At 43.0% G+C, this 12,451-nt stretch overlaps 3 non-coding genes across 3 annotated transcripts; 2 read left to right on the top strand and 1 right to left on the bottom strand.

The window, feature by feature from the left end:
• Positions 1 to 9,731: 9,731 nt before the first annotated feature.
• trnas-gcu (transfer RNA serine (anticodon GCU)) lies at positions 9,732 to 9,813 on the bottom strand. Its single transcript has one exon. It is a non-coding gene; the product is annotated as a tRNA-Ser (tRNA).
• A 457-nt stretch (positions 9,814 to 10,270) lies between these two features.
• LOC117384488 (U6 spliceosomal RNA) lies at positions 10,271 to 10,376 on the top strand. The gene has a single exon (XR_004542477.1). It is a non-coding gene; the product is annotated as a U6 spliceosomal RNA (small nuclear RNA).
• Positions 10,377 to 10,652: 276 nt separating this feature from the next.
• Positions 10,653 to 10,725, top strand: trnak-uuu (transfer RNA lysine (anticodon UUU)). Its single transcript has one exon. It is a non-coding gene; the product is annotated as a tRNA-Lys (tRNA).
• The last annotated feature ends 1,726 nt before the right edge of the window (positions 10,726 to 12,451 follow it).

The raw sequence follows: 12,451 nt of genomic DNA, 5'->3' as shown, positions 1-12,451 counted from the left end.
AAACAGCTGATCGCGCTGACGTTAGAGCGCAGAGGCCAATCACAGGTGACGCTCCGGGACACGTGACCCAAGCAGTTCCGGGGTTCTTTAGAACATTTTTTTTTTTTTTTTTCTTTTTTGTAAGTTCTGTAGGACATGACCGGGCAACATCTGTGCGTCGAGCGGAGGGGTTACGTAAAAAAAAAAAAAAGTCTGCCCACGGAGGGGGTTAAACAGTAGTGAAGTAGAAACCATCCCCCCCATCTCTTTTGTCATTGTAAATAGTCAAAGGAACCCCGGTCTAATCTTTAAACAGTGGAAAAAAACAACCTTAAGAAGTAATTTGGACTGTTCACATAATACACACAATAATCTACTTTCATCACGAAGAATATAAAACTCAACATGTTGTAAATCTATGTAATCTGCTGGGAAAACAACACATTCATAAATCCAAACTCCAGACTCCTATTTAAAGTCTATATCATTGAGATCAAGAATTTCCTTCAAACACTTAACAATCTTTTGAACAATAAATCTACGGAAATTAGTTAATATCACAGAAGAATTTTCCTGTATTCTATTTTATTATTATTGCATTGTTATGTAAGATTATTTGCCTCAACTTAAGTTTACATGTATGCCACTTTTGCTCATATTGCTTTGCTTGTTTTAAATTTATTTGATTGTTTCAATATGTGTGTTACATAAATTTTAAAAGAAAAAAAAAAGGGAAAGGGTTAAATAGAGAGGCCATTCAACCAGGATAGAAGACTTACAGAGCTCATATTACACTGTTTTCTGATGGTATAATGTGATAAACACACTCACACAGGGATACAGGAGATTGGGAGGGCATCTGACACACAGGGATACAGGAGGATGGGAGGGCATCAGTGTCATGGAACTTTCCCACAGTAAAAATAACAGCTTTATCTTATCTGTAGCGGAGCCCCAAAACTTCCACAGCTCAGAGCAGAGACACGATGGACGGAAAAATACCAGCACAAACAAGCCAAATTCTGTTATAAAGAAAAAAAATCACAAGTAGATATTTTCCCAAATTATTCAGCCCTAATTCTAGGAAAAATACTTGTCAGCTGCTCATCCTGATTTAGACTGAATTTACAGATCTCTGCATCCTTGTTCTCTGTCTCTGTTCTCTGAGACACTGTGCTCTGCCTTTGTCTCAGTGTGAAGGGAGCACATGGTTTAACTAAGCCTGGTTCAGTCTGGTCTGGTTCAGTCCAGTTTTGACTTGGGTCGAACGATTTGCAAAATACCTCATTGTGATTTTTATTTATAAGGCAAAACTGCTTCAGATGTGTTGTGTAGCTGTTTATAAAGTAACTACAGAACAGCTTTTAAATAGAAATTCAAACCTGACCAGCAAAAACTCTTATTACCTTCATTTATAAATCCAATATCCAGGATATTGACTGAACCAACATTTGGAAACCGATATCCGATCCAGCAAGTTTTTCAGTATTTTAGAACAATATTTAATGAGAATGTAAGGGCTAGTTAGTGAGTGAGTTTAATTTCTTTGGTCAGTTAGCATAAATAACACATAACACTTGAGTTGTTCTACAGACTGAAGGGTTTAAGCTCAAATTTATCACTTATTTTGTGTAACCTTTTTAACATATAGAATGGAAGATGGCAGCAAATCTGTTTACAGACAAAACACATCTAATCTATCATCAATGTAGGAAAGAAAACCTATTTATACGTATATTTTCGTGTACACACAGACATATAAAAAGCAGGAGGACACCATGGTTTAGACTGAGCACCTCCTTGTCGGTGCACAGGTCAGGCCTCTTGACTCAGGGTGACGAGTCGTGAGTCGGTACATGCCTATCGATAAGTCATTGCCCTACTCAGTAATTTGATTAGATATATAGACAGATGTAGAATATCTAGTAGTTGTCCTGAACATAGATCTGACACACAGCTGTAATCTAGTCCTTGTCTTGACGTGAACACTTATACAATAATGAGCTATAACAATACAATAATAAACTATAGTAGTGGTTATATAGAATAGCATTGTTATTTATCCTAAGTGCAGCTTGTTCAGCCCAGTTCAGCATCACGGACATTTCAACTATTTTAATTAAGTTTGACTAAAGAATGTCATAAAAACAACTATACGGATATTGCACTTAGCAACCATTTTACCTCAAAGTGTCAAAAGTATAGAAAATTTGATTCTAATTGATACAAAAACTAGATACTCATTGTTCACAGGTATCGGTACTAACAAGTCACATTCACAGAACAGAAATGAACCTTCCCTGAATATCCTAAGACTGATATTTCACAAGTATAAGACACATAGACTAATATACACACATGGACCACTATGAACCTACTGGACACTGAGGGAGTACACAGATATAACACACATGGGAATAGAAAAGAAAGTACTACCATTTAATGTTAAAATCACAGTATATTGTCTGAAGAATGAGTGTTTATATTATCATCATTGTCGTATCAGAATCTGTATTGAGTATCGAGTTTATTCCTTAGTATTGAAGTTGAGCTTGAAATATGAGCACCTCAGAATTTTACCCCACGTTATTTTGTTTTCATCTTCACTTTCAACTAATCCAAGAATCCCATGCATTTCAGAACATGTTTGTAAAGATCTAAACTACAGGGTTAGCAGCTTTTACACAGAATAAGACCCATGAAAACACAGGGAGGGCATCTGACACACAGGGACATTTCAGAACATGTTTGTACAGATCTAAACTACAGAGAACCGTAAACCAGATCAACACATCTGTAATCTGACAGTTACACTGCAAAGTCCACCTGATACTTTGCAACTGATGTAATCAACATTCTTTGGGGCTAACTGGAGGCACTGCCCTGTCTGAGGCTTTGTTACTCAAGTTAAATTGAATCTGACTTTTGTTTTTTAACACAATCTGACTATAAAGAGCTGATTTATCTGAACTACAACAGGTGAGCTGAATTGTGCTGTTAAACAAGAACCTCACAAATAACCTCACAGTCATAATCTGACCAGTATTAGCCAACAGGTTTTCAGTGAGTCACTTTCACCTTTTTCCTAAACAGGATCGTGAAGACTCGGCTTAATCACAGGCTCCTGAAAATGTGCTGTTTAAATCCATTTTATTCATTTATTTTATCCATTTCATTTGATTTTTTCTTGACTTTCAGATCATTTTAAAACTTTTTTGTCTGTCTTTGCTCATGTGTCCATTGTGCCACATACATGTAGAACACCCCCAGTGTGACTGTCACTGTAAAGTATCAGTAGACCACAGACTAAAGTGTATGTTGCGTGTATTGGTCCAAAGTGAAACAGACAATTGCTGTGTTTAAAAACATGTTGTTATGGTCACAATGCTGTGGAATAAAACTGAGGCATTTGCCAGGAAGTCAAGTGTTTGTAAAAGTCTTATCAGACTGACAGGTGCAACCTTCACCTGAGCAACTCCTGACGGAGACAGAGAGGGAGGGACAGGGAGGGACAGGGAGAGACAGGGAGAGACAGGGAGGGACAGAGAGGGACAGAGAGAGACAGAGAGGGACAGGGAGAGACAGAGAGGGACAGGGAGGGACAGGGAGAGACATGGAGAGACAGGGAGAGACAGAGAGAGACAGAGAGGGACAGAGAGGGACAGGGAGAGACAGAGAGGGACAGGGAGGGACAAGGAGAGACAGAGAGGGACAGGGAGAGACAGGGAGGGACAGGGAGGGACAAGGAGAGACAGAGAGGGAGGGACAGAGAGGGACAGAGAGAGACAGAGAGAGACAGAGAGGGACAGAGAGAGACAGGGAGAGACAGAGAGAGACAGGGAGAGACAGGGAGAGACAGAGAGAGACAGAGAGGGACAGAGAGGGACAGGGAGAGACAGGGAGGGACAGGGAGGGACAAGGAGAGACAGAGAGGGAGGGACAGAGAGGGACAGAGAGAGACAGAGAGGGACAAGGCAGAGAGGGACAGGGAGAGACAGGGAGGGACAGAGAGAGACAGAGAGGGACAAGGAGAGACAGGGAGGGACAGGGAGGGACAAGGAGAGACAGAGAGGGAGGGACCGAGAGGGACAGGGAGAGACAGAGAGGGACAGAGAGGGACAGGGAGGGACAGGGAGAGACAGAGAGGGACAAGGAGAGACAGAGAGGGAGGGACAGGGAGAGACAGGGAGGGACAGGGAGAGACAGAGAGGGACAGGGAGAGACAGGGAGAGACAGGGAGGGACAAGGAGAGACAGAGAGGGACAGGGAGGGACAGGGAGAGAGAGGGAGAGACAGGGAGGGACAGGGAGAGACAGAGAGGGACAGGGAGAGACAGGGAGGGACAGAGAGAGGAACAGGGAGGGACAGGGAGAGACAGAGAGGGACAGGGAGGGACAAGGAGGAAGCAATAGAACCCTGTAAACAAACCCTTGGACTATGCCTGGACTGAACCAAGAACAAATCAGAACTAAACTGGGCTCAATCAACACAAAACAAGAATAAAGCTCACCCCTGCAACATTTTGTCCAGTTGACAGATTTAACTTTGGCTTTTATTATCAAGAATACACCTGGCTTACACCTCTTTTTGTCCAACGTTAGAGTTATTCCTGATTGGTTTAGTCTTGGTCTAGTCCTAGTTTAGACCAGATCTAGTCCTAGTTTAGACCTGGTTTAGTCCAGGGTTGGTCCTGTTTAGTCCTTTTGTAAACCTGATTTAGTCCTGGTTTAGATGTGATTTTAGTCTTCATTTTCATCTTTTTTTTTGTCCTGGTTTAATCCTGTTGTAGACCTTTTAAAGTTTTGATTTAGTCCTGGTTTACTTCTTGTTTATTCCTGGCTTATTTCTGGTTTAGTCCTGGTTTAGTCCTGGTTTAGTCCTGGTTTAGTCTTGGTTCAGTCCTGGTTTAGTCCTGGTTTAGTCCTGGTTTAGTCTTGTTATGTTATTCCTCTACAGTAAACTTCCTTTGTTTTGCTCTGACACAATAATAACCCAATAACCTGGAACGCTATGTCCTCACAACATCACTTCCTGTTGCTCTTTCAAAATATAAGTTAATCATTGATTTCCTTCTCAGCGGTGGCGGTGACACTGGAGTTTTACATAACCTCGCCTGTTTACGCAGAATGGCGAGGGGCGGGCCTGGGGGAGAGGGGTGGGGCTTATAGAGGGAGGGGTTTAGTCCCGGTTTAGTCTTGGGTTAGAGTTTATTTAGTCCTGGTTTAGTCCTGGGTTAGGCCTGTTTTAGTACTGGTTTAGTCCTAGGTTAGATCTGGTTTATGGTTTAGTCCTGGTTATGTCATGGGTTAGATCTGGTTTAGTCCTGGGTTGGATCTGGTTTATTCCTGAGTTAGACCTTGTTTAGTCCTGAGTTAATCCTGAGCTAGCTCTGGTTTAGTCTTGAGTTAAATCTGGTTTAGTCCTGGTTTAGTCCTGGTTTAGTCTTGAGTTAAATCTGGTTTAGTCCTGGTTTAGTCCTGGTTTAGTCTTGAGTTAAATCTGGTTCAGTCCTGGTTTAGACCTGGGCTAGATCCTTGTTAGACCTGGGTTAGACCTGAGTTAGACCTGGGTTAGACCTGGTTTAGACCTGGTTTAGACCTGGTTTAGACCTGGTTTAGACCTGGGCTAGACCCTTGTTAGACCTGGGTTAGACCTGAGTTAGACCTGGGTTAGTCCTGGTTTAGACCTGGGTTAGTCCTGGTTTTGACCTGGGTTAGTCCTGGTTTAGACCTGGGTTAGTCCTGGTTTAGACCTGGGTTAGTCCTGGTTTAAACCTGGGTTAGTCCTGGTTTAGACCTGGGTTAGTCCTGGTTTAGACCTGGGTTAGTCCTGTGTACCGCTTGTTCTCAGTCTACAGTGATCAGTATTAGAGGAGTTTTAAATTTGCTCCAGATTTAGTCCAGGTTTAGTCCTGCTTTAGTCCTTGATTAGTCCAGGTTTAGTCCTGTTTTAGACTTGTTGTATCCCTATGGTCTGACGGGCGAGGGGATGTTTATGTTTTTCAATGTTTAAAATCTATTCCTGGACCAAAGTGTGATCAGATAAAGTCTGTCTCATTGACTGGAGCGTTGCACCGTCCATATGTCTGAGGTCAATATGGAACAAACCAACACAAATGATTAGGTTTGGAAAAAGAAGATTGTGATTAAGGCAAAAATTAAAAGGAGTGAAAACACTTGTGATATTTTAAAGGTGTACTGTGTAACTTTTTTGGTGAATGGTCCATCCCCATGTCTCTAAAGGGCCCATATTACACTATTTTCTGATCTGTTCTAACGTTGTTTCCTCATGACAGACAGACCTGGAGTTGTGTTTTGTTTCATTTGCACATGTTTAACGCACAAACCCTGCATATTTAGGCTACATGTTTCAGTTTGTTCCACCTTGTGATGTCATGTGGTAATACAGGAAGTGTTTTTAAACTCCATACACCTTCACTAGAGTCAGATGGATATTTTCAGCCCTGGAATTGTCAATCTCTACTGAACTAAAGATAAAGGTAGGAAGGGCAGCTGACACGCAGGGAGGGCATCTGACACACACAGGGACTTTTAACTTGCATTTATACTTGTCCTGCTTTGGTCCAGTTGCAGTCCTGGTTTAGTTTTAGCCTAGTTCAGGCTTGGTTCAGGTTTAGTCCTAGACAGTGCAATTAATCTTGAATTTCCAGTGCAAAGTTTCTGATTGGCCAGTTCGAACGTCCCTGTCTCCTGATTGGTTGCTTGCGGTGCCTCTCTCTCTCCTGATTGGTCGGTTGTTGCTGTGGAAAATGGGCAGAATGTTTGTGAAATGTCCCAGTGACCTCCGAGGGGCGTCTTTTACAGCTTGAGACCCACTGACCCCAAACGCTGGTAAACACGAGCAGTGTCTGGGAGAGGAGGGAAGGGCATCTGACATAAAAGTATGTGGATTATGTAACATTTTTTGACAAGTTGACAGATTGCTCCATAAATTGAACATATCCATCTCCAAATGAGGTGACTAACAGGCCAAGTTACAGGTGATGGAGAGGCGACCCATCCTCACAATAAGAATTCATGTTTTTCAAGGCATTTATCAGCAAAAGAAATGCAATCAGTGCACGATACATGTTTAATGCCACACTGAGGAACAATCCAGGCTGAGAAATTACATCTCCATGCATCCATCTATTTTCATTTATTTAGCAATTTCAAGGTCTGGTTTGTTTTGCAGCAAATGTGCAGCTCTGTAACAATATTTTCATTTTGTTTCAATTTATGACCTTTACATAAGAGCCAGTGACAGCAGCAACAAAAGAGTATTTACAACAATATTCTTAGTTAAAGTTCATTCAGATGTGAATCAAGTAATGGACCAAACGCCCACTAGAAAATATCAGTGTTACTAATACCATACTGTAATTTCAAGCTCGATTTCGATACTAAGGAAAAGACTCAATACTCAGATTCCGATGCTTCGATGATAATAAAAAAAACACTCTTTCTTTAAACAATACAATCTGATTTTCCACATTACTTTCTTGTGTGTCCTTATATCTGTGTACTCCCTCAGTGTCCAGTAGGTTCATAGTGGTCCATGGGTGTATACGAGTCTATGTGTCGTATATTTGTTTGTATTCAGCTCTATCGTTCTAAAGCTATTCAGGAAAGGTTCATTTCTGTCCCGTGAATGTGACTTTTTCAGTATCGATACCTGTTCAAATGAGTATCTAGTTTCAGCACAACCCCAGCTGAATGTTTACCTTTCTACTACTACTTATTACTAACACTTACTTACTTAGAAATATGCAGACTTGTCACTGGTCTGACCTGGATTTGTCACCCAGACTGTGAGTTGCATCAGCTGAGAGGAGGGGGCGGGGCCAGGGCTCAGAGCTCACGGCTGATTGGATGAGAGCAGTGTTTTTTGGCTCTGATCCAGTTTAAGTCCATAAAGATGTTAATAATAACTAACCTCAGACGGCTTCCCCCAAAGCGTCTCTACGGAAACAGTTAGAAATAAAAACATGAGAAGAAAATGAACCGAAAAGAGGCTTAAAAAGTCGATGGCTGCAGAGCTTTTCAAAGATCTGAGTTTGACTAAACCAGGACTAAACTAGGACTAAACCGAGCTAAACCAGGACTAATCCAAGACTAAACCAAGACTAAGCAAGGTCTAAACAGGGATTCGCTCGGACCCCAGGCTGCGGAGCTGAGTCTGACCTGGTTGACACTCAGGTTCACATTTCTGACACACAAGCAAAAACTCAATCCACTAAACTGACACTTCACCTACTACAGACTAAACCTGGACCAAACAAGGACTAAACCACGTCTAGCTCGAGCAGTGTATTGCGGTTTAGGGTTCAAAGGTCACAGGTCACGAGGAGGACCGTGACGGAATCAGTTTGAACTCAATGAACCGTGACCTGCCTCAGAAACGCTGCCTCCACAGAAAATAAACAATACAATAAAGAGCCACCTGTAATGTGTGCACAGAAACAAAACAAACTCACAGGTGAAAGAGAAAGAGAGAGACAGACAGAGAGATAGAGAGTGAGAATGAGGGAGAGAGGGAGACAGAGAGAAGGGGAGAGAGAGAGACAGAGAGTGAGAACGAGGGAGAGAGGGAGACAGAGAGAAGGGGAGAGAGAGAGACAGAGAGACAGAGAGTGAGAACGAGGGAGAGAGGGAGACAGAGAGAAGGGGAGAGAGAGAGTGAGAACGAGGGAGAGAGGGAGACAGAGAGAAGGGGAGAGAGACAGAGAGTGAGAATGAGGGAGAGAGTGAGACAGAGAGAAGGGGAGAGAGAGACAGAGAGTGAGAACGAGGGAGAGAGGGAGACAGAGAAGGGGAGAGAGAGAGTGAGAACGAGGGAGAGAGGGAGACAGAGAGAAGGGGAGAGAGAGAGACAGAGAGTGAGAACGAGGGAGAGAGTAAGACAGAGAGAAGGGGAGAGAGAGAGAGTGAGAACGAGGGAGAGAGGGAGACCGAGGGGAGAGAAAGAGAGACAGAGAGTGAGAACGAGGGAGAGAGGGAGACAGAGAGAAAGGGAGAGAGAGACTGAGAACGAGGGAAAGAGGGAGACAGAGAGAAGGGGAGAGAGAGAGACAGAGAGTGAGAACGAGGGAGAGAGTAAGACAGAGAGAAGGGGAGAGAGAGAGAGTGAGAACGAGGGATACAGAGAGAAGGGGAGAGAAAGAGAGACAGAGAGTGAGAATGAGGGAGAGAGGGAGACAGAGAGAGGAGGAGACAGAGAGAGAGACATGGAGACAGAGAGAGAGAGACAGTAAGTTAGAGGGGGGAAAGAGAGAGGGAGAATGAGGGAGAAACATGGAGACAAAGAAACGGAGAAAGAGAAAGTGAGTGAGAACAAGGGAGAGGGGTAGAGGGAGACAAAGAGAGAGAGATAGAGTGAGAGAGGGGGAGGGGGGGCAAGAATGAGGGAGAGAGAGGGAGAGGGAGAAAGACAGAGAGTGAAGGGGGAGGCAAGAATGAGGGAGAGAGGGGTGGGAAGAGAGACGGGGAGAGAAAGAGAGAGTAAGCCAGGGAGAAACAGAGTGATAGAGGGTGACAGAGAGAGAGGGGGCGAGAGAGAGAGTAAGGGGGTGAGAATGAAGTGAAGTGAAGAGAGAGAACACAATATGTAAGAACAATATGCAACAACAGTGCATGTGGATGCAAAACAGCCCAGCAATGCAACACCCATAGCAAGTAAGAGGTGGAATGTGAACTCAGACTGGTCAATGCTGCATAAACAGCAGCACACAGCTGTGAACAAAGCATTTGCTGCGACAAGGATGGGATTCGAACCCATGCATGCAGAGCACAATGGATTAGCAGTCCATCGCCTTAACCTCTCGGCCACCTTGTCAGCATGTGTACTGATGTGGGTCATATTTAGGGACAATGCATCTTCACCTGTACATGGAGCTCTGGATTTCCCTCTTCACTTACCCACCAGTGCTCAGGTGGTGTATTTTTTAGGCCCTTAGAATTGTTGGTCTAGTCACATTAGGGCTTTGAGAATAGGTGCACATGGATGACTGTAAGACCAGAGAGCAGCAACACAGATACCAGACCAAGGAGGAAGTTAAATGTGAAACCAGACCGGTCAACGCTGCATAAGTAAGAAGGGGAGCAACGGCAAGGGCTCAAGCACTTGGCCACCTCGACACAGTACACACAGATGTGGGACATATTCACACGCAATGTATCGTCATCTGTACACATGGATTTCTTTGGTCCAGGATGTGAGGTTCCATACACCGTGAGTGTGGGAGCAGCGCCTCAAAGGTGCTTTTTAAACATTGTTGGAACACTCTGCAGTTGTGTTAGTTCGCTAACACATATACTAAAATTGGAACGATACAGAGAAGATTAGCATGGCCCCTGCGCAAGGATGACACGCAAACTCGTGAAGCGTTCCTCATTTTCTGGCAAATCCTGAATGAATTCATGTTGTTTTTCTGTGTCACTGTCAAAAATAAATAAATAAATGATGTATTTTCAGTGGCGCTTGAAACTTAGGAAAGAGTTTCTGGTATAGCTCCACAGGTACAGTGAACCATATGAGATTTATTCCCAAACCTCACTGCACTGTGCAGGACCATAGTCAGATGGGTGTCAGGCATGACTTTGGTACCAGATTCGATCCAACCTTTTAGCCTAAAAAGCTTGTGTATTTTTTTCATTAAATCTCTCATGTTAAGGGCCTGGGTAGCTCAGTCGGTAGAGCATCAGACTTTTAATCTGAGGGTCCAGGGTTCAAGTCCCTGTTCAGGCAGCTTGTTCATTATGTGAGCAAAAGGAAAGATAGGGAAAGTGCTGTCTCTACTGGCATGAGCTCAAATCTTGGTATGACCTTGAAAAGCCTTTGGCAACTATGTTTGATAAAGCTTGAATGAGAACTTTGTATACTGCACAGCCAAGGTGCAAGACCACAGTCACATGGGAGGCAGTTGGAAAAACACCAGAAAGTCATGGATGGAAGTAATGGATTCACTACTATGAATTGGCCAGGAATCGAACTGGGCCATACGCCCTTATATGTTCCTTTGTGATGATTTTGTGCACGCTCTTTTCAGTCTTCTTAATTCGGGATGTCAGTTTTCTCCCAAGCTTTTTGGGTTAAACGATTAAGGATTGTGTTATAAGTCTCGTTTCGCGGGTGTAACGCAAGTTTGCCTTTGAACATTTCAACCATCAAAGCAGAGGCCATTAATTGCGTAACGTACTGGCCTTGCCACAAATCTTTTTTCAGAGAACAAGATTTTTTCGTGTATTTCGGTGGCGTTTTCAAGACAACAGCTGGTAAGTCTTTGGACACAAACGAAGGTACAACTGTGGGATGAAACATGGATCTCTCAAACAGGTCGTACTTTCGGTGACTGAAAGATTTGCACTGATTCTTGAGAAGAGACGGACACGTGGAAAGATGGAGAGGTTTGGGCAGTGCTTGACACTTGTGTTGGCTCTTGTGCTGGTGCAGGCACATCTATAAATACTGGTTCCCTTTCCACACACATCTCAAACAGGAGAGCAAAGTTCTCTCTCAATGAGTGTCCAGTGGGGAGCACTTTGTGTATCAAGCAGCCTAACACAGCTTTTACTTGACATGAGCAGTAATACAACTGGAAGTCTGGAAGCTCCAGTCCCCCTTTATCTTTGGGTTTGGACAGCGTCTTGTAGGCAGTTCTAGGTGTACGTTTTTTCCACATAAATTGGGTTATATGTTTATTCAGTAATTAAAAAAATTATTTATCAATGTATGATTGATACAAGTATATGAATCCAGGTAATATATTCATATATTCATATTCATATAGTCCGGAAATAATGTAATTAATTAATAAATTCAACAAATGAAATAAATGATTTGGCTCAAGTTGTACCCTGGTTTTCATGAGGTCCTGGTTTTGAATACTTTTTAACAAAACAACATCAGATGTAAAAGAAGTAAAAACCAAACATTCCACTCTCCCAACACAACAACATACTTTGGTCACAGGCTCAAGATGAAAGTCAAATCTAAAACTGCTGAATGTGCTGATGATTTTAAGGCATCAGTGTCCCAACTTCATCAGATAAACCAGAGCCACAGTCAGCAGGATGAACAGGGGAGGTCCTAAAGAGAGAGGAGACGGGATAACCACTCTGCCACAGTCACACAGGGAGAACATGCACACTCCAGATCAGGAGTCTAACCCACAACCTTCTGGTGAGAGGGAGGAGATGGGATAACCACTCTGCCACAGTCACAGTCTGAGTGGCAGCAGCAGATTTGAGAGTAGAGTCTGCTTCAGTGCAGTTTATTGGCTTGTAGTTCTTGATTTTCTCCATCTCTTTGTCATTCTGAAACAATAGACTGTTTAGAAAAGGATATAAATTGGAGATAAATTATGAAACAAATATGTTTATTCAATACACTCAGCGGTCAGTGTGAAAATGAGAAGCAGAAGCCTCTCTTCCTGCTGGTTGCTTTTATGATCTAACCTGACCTGAGAGACAAA

The sequence above is a fragment of the Periophthalmus magnuspinnatus genome, chromosome 16, assembly GCF_009829125.3.
Source record: "Periophthalmus magnuspinnatus isolate fPerMag1 chromosome 16, fPerMag1.2.pri, whole genome shotgun sequence".
Classification (NCBI taxonomy): Eukaryota; Metazoa; Chordata; class Actinopteri; order Gobiiformes; family Gobiidae; genus Periophthalmus; species Periophthalmus magnuspinnatus.
This window is presented reverse-complemented; position numbering and strand designations above follow the sequence as displayed.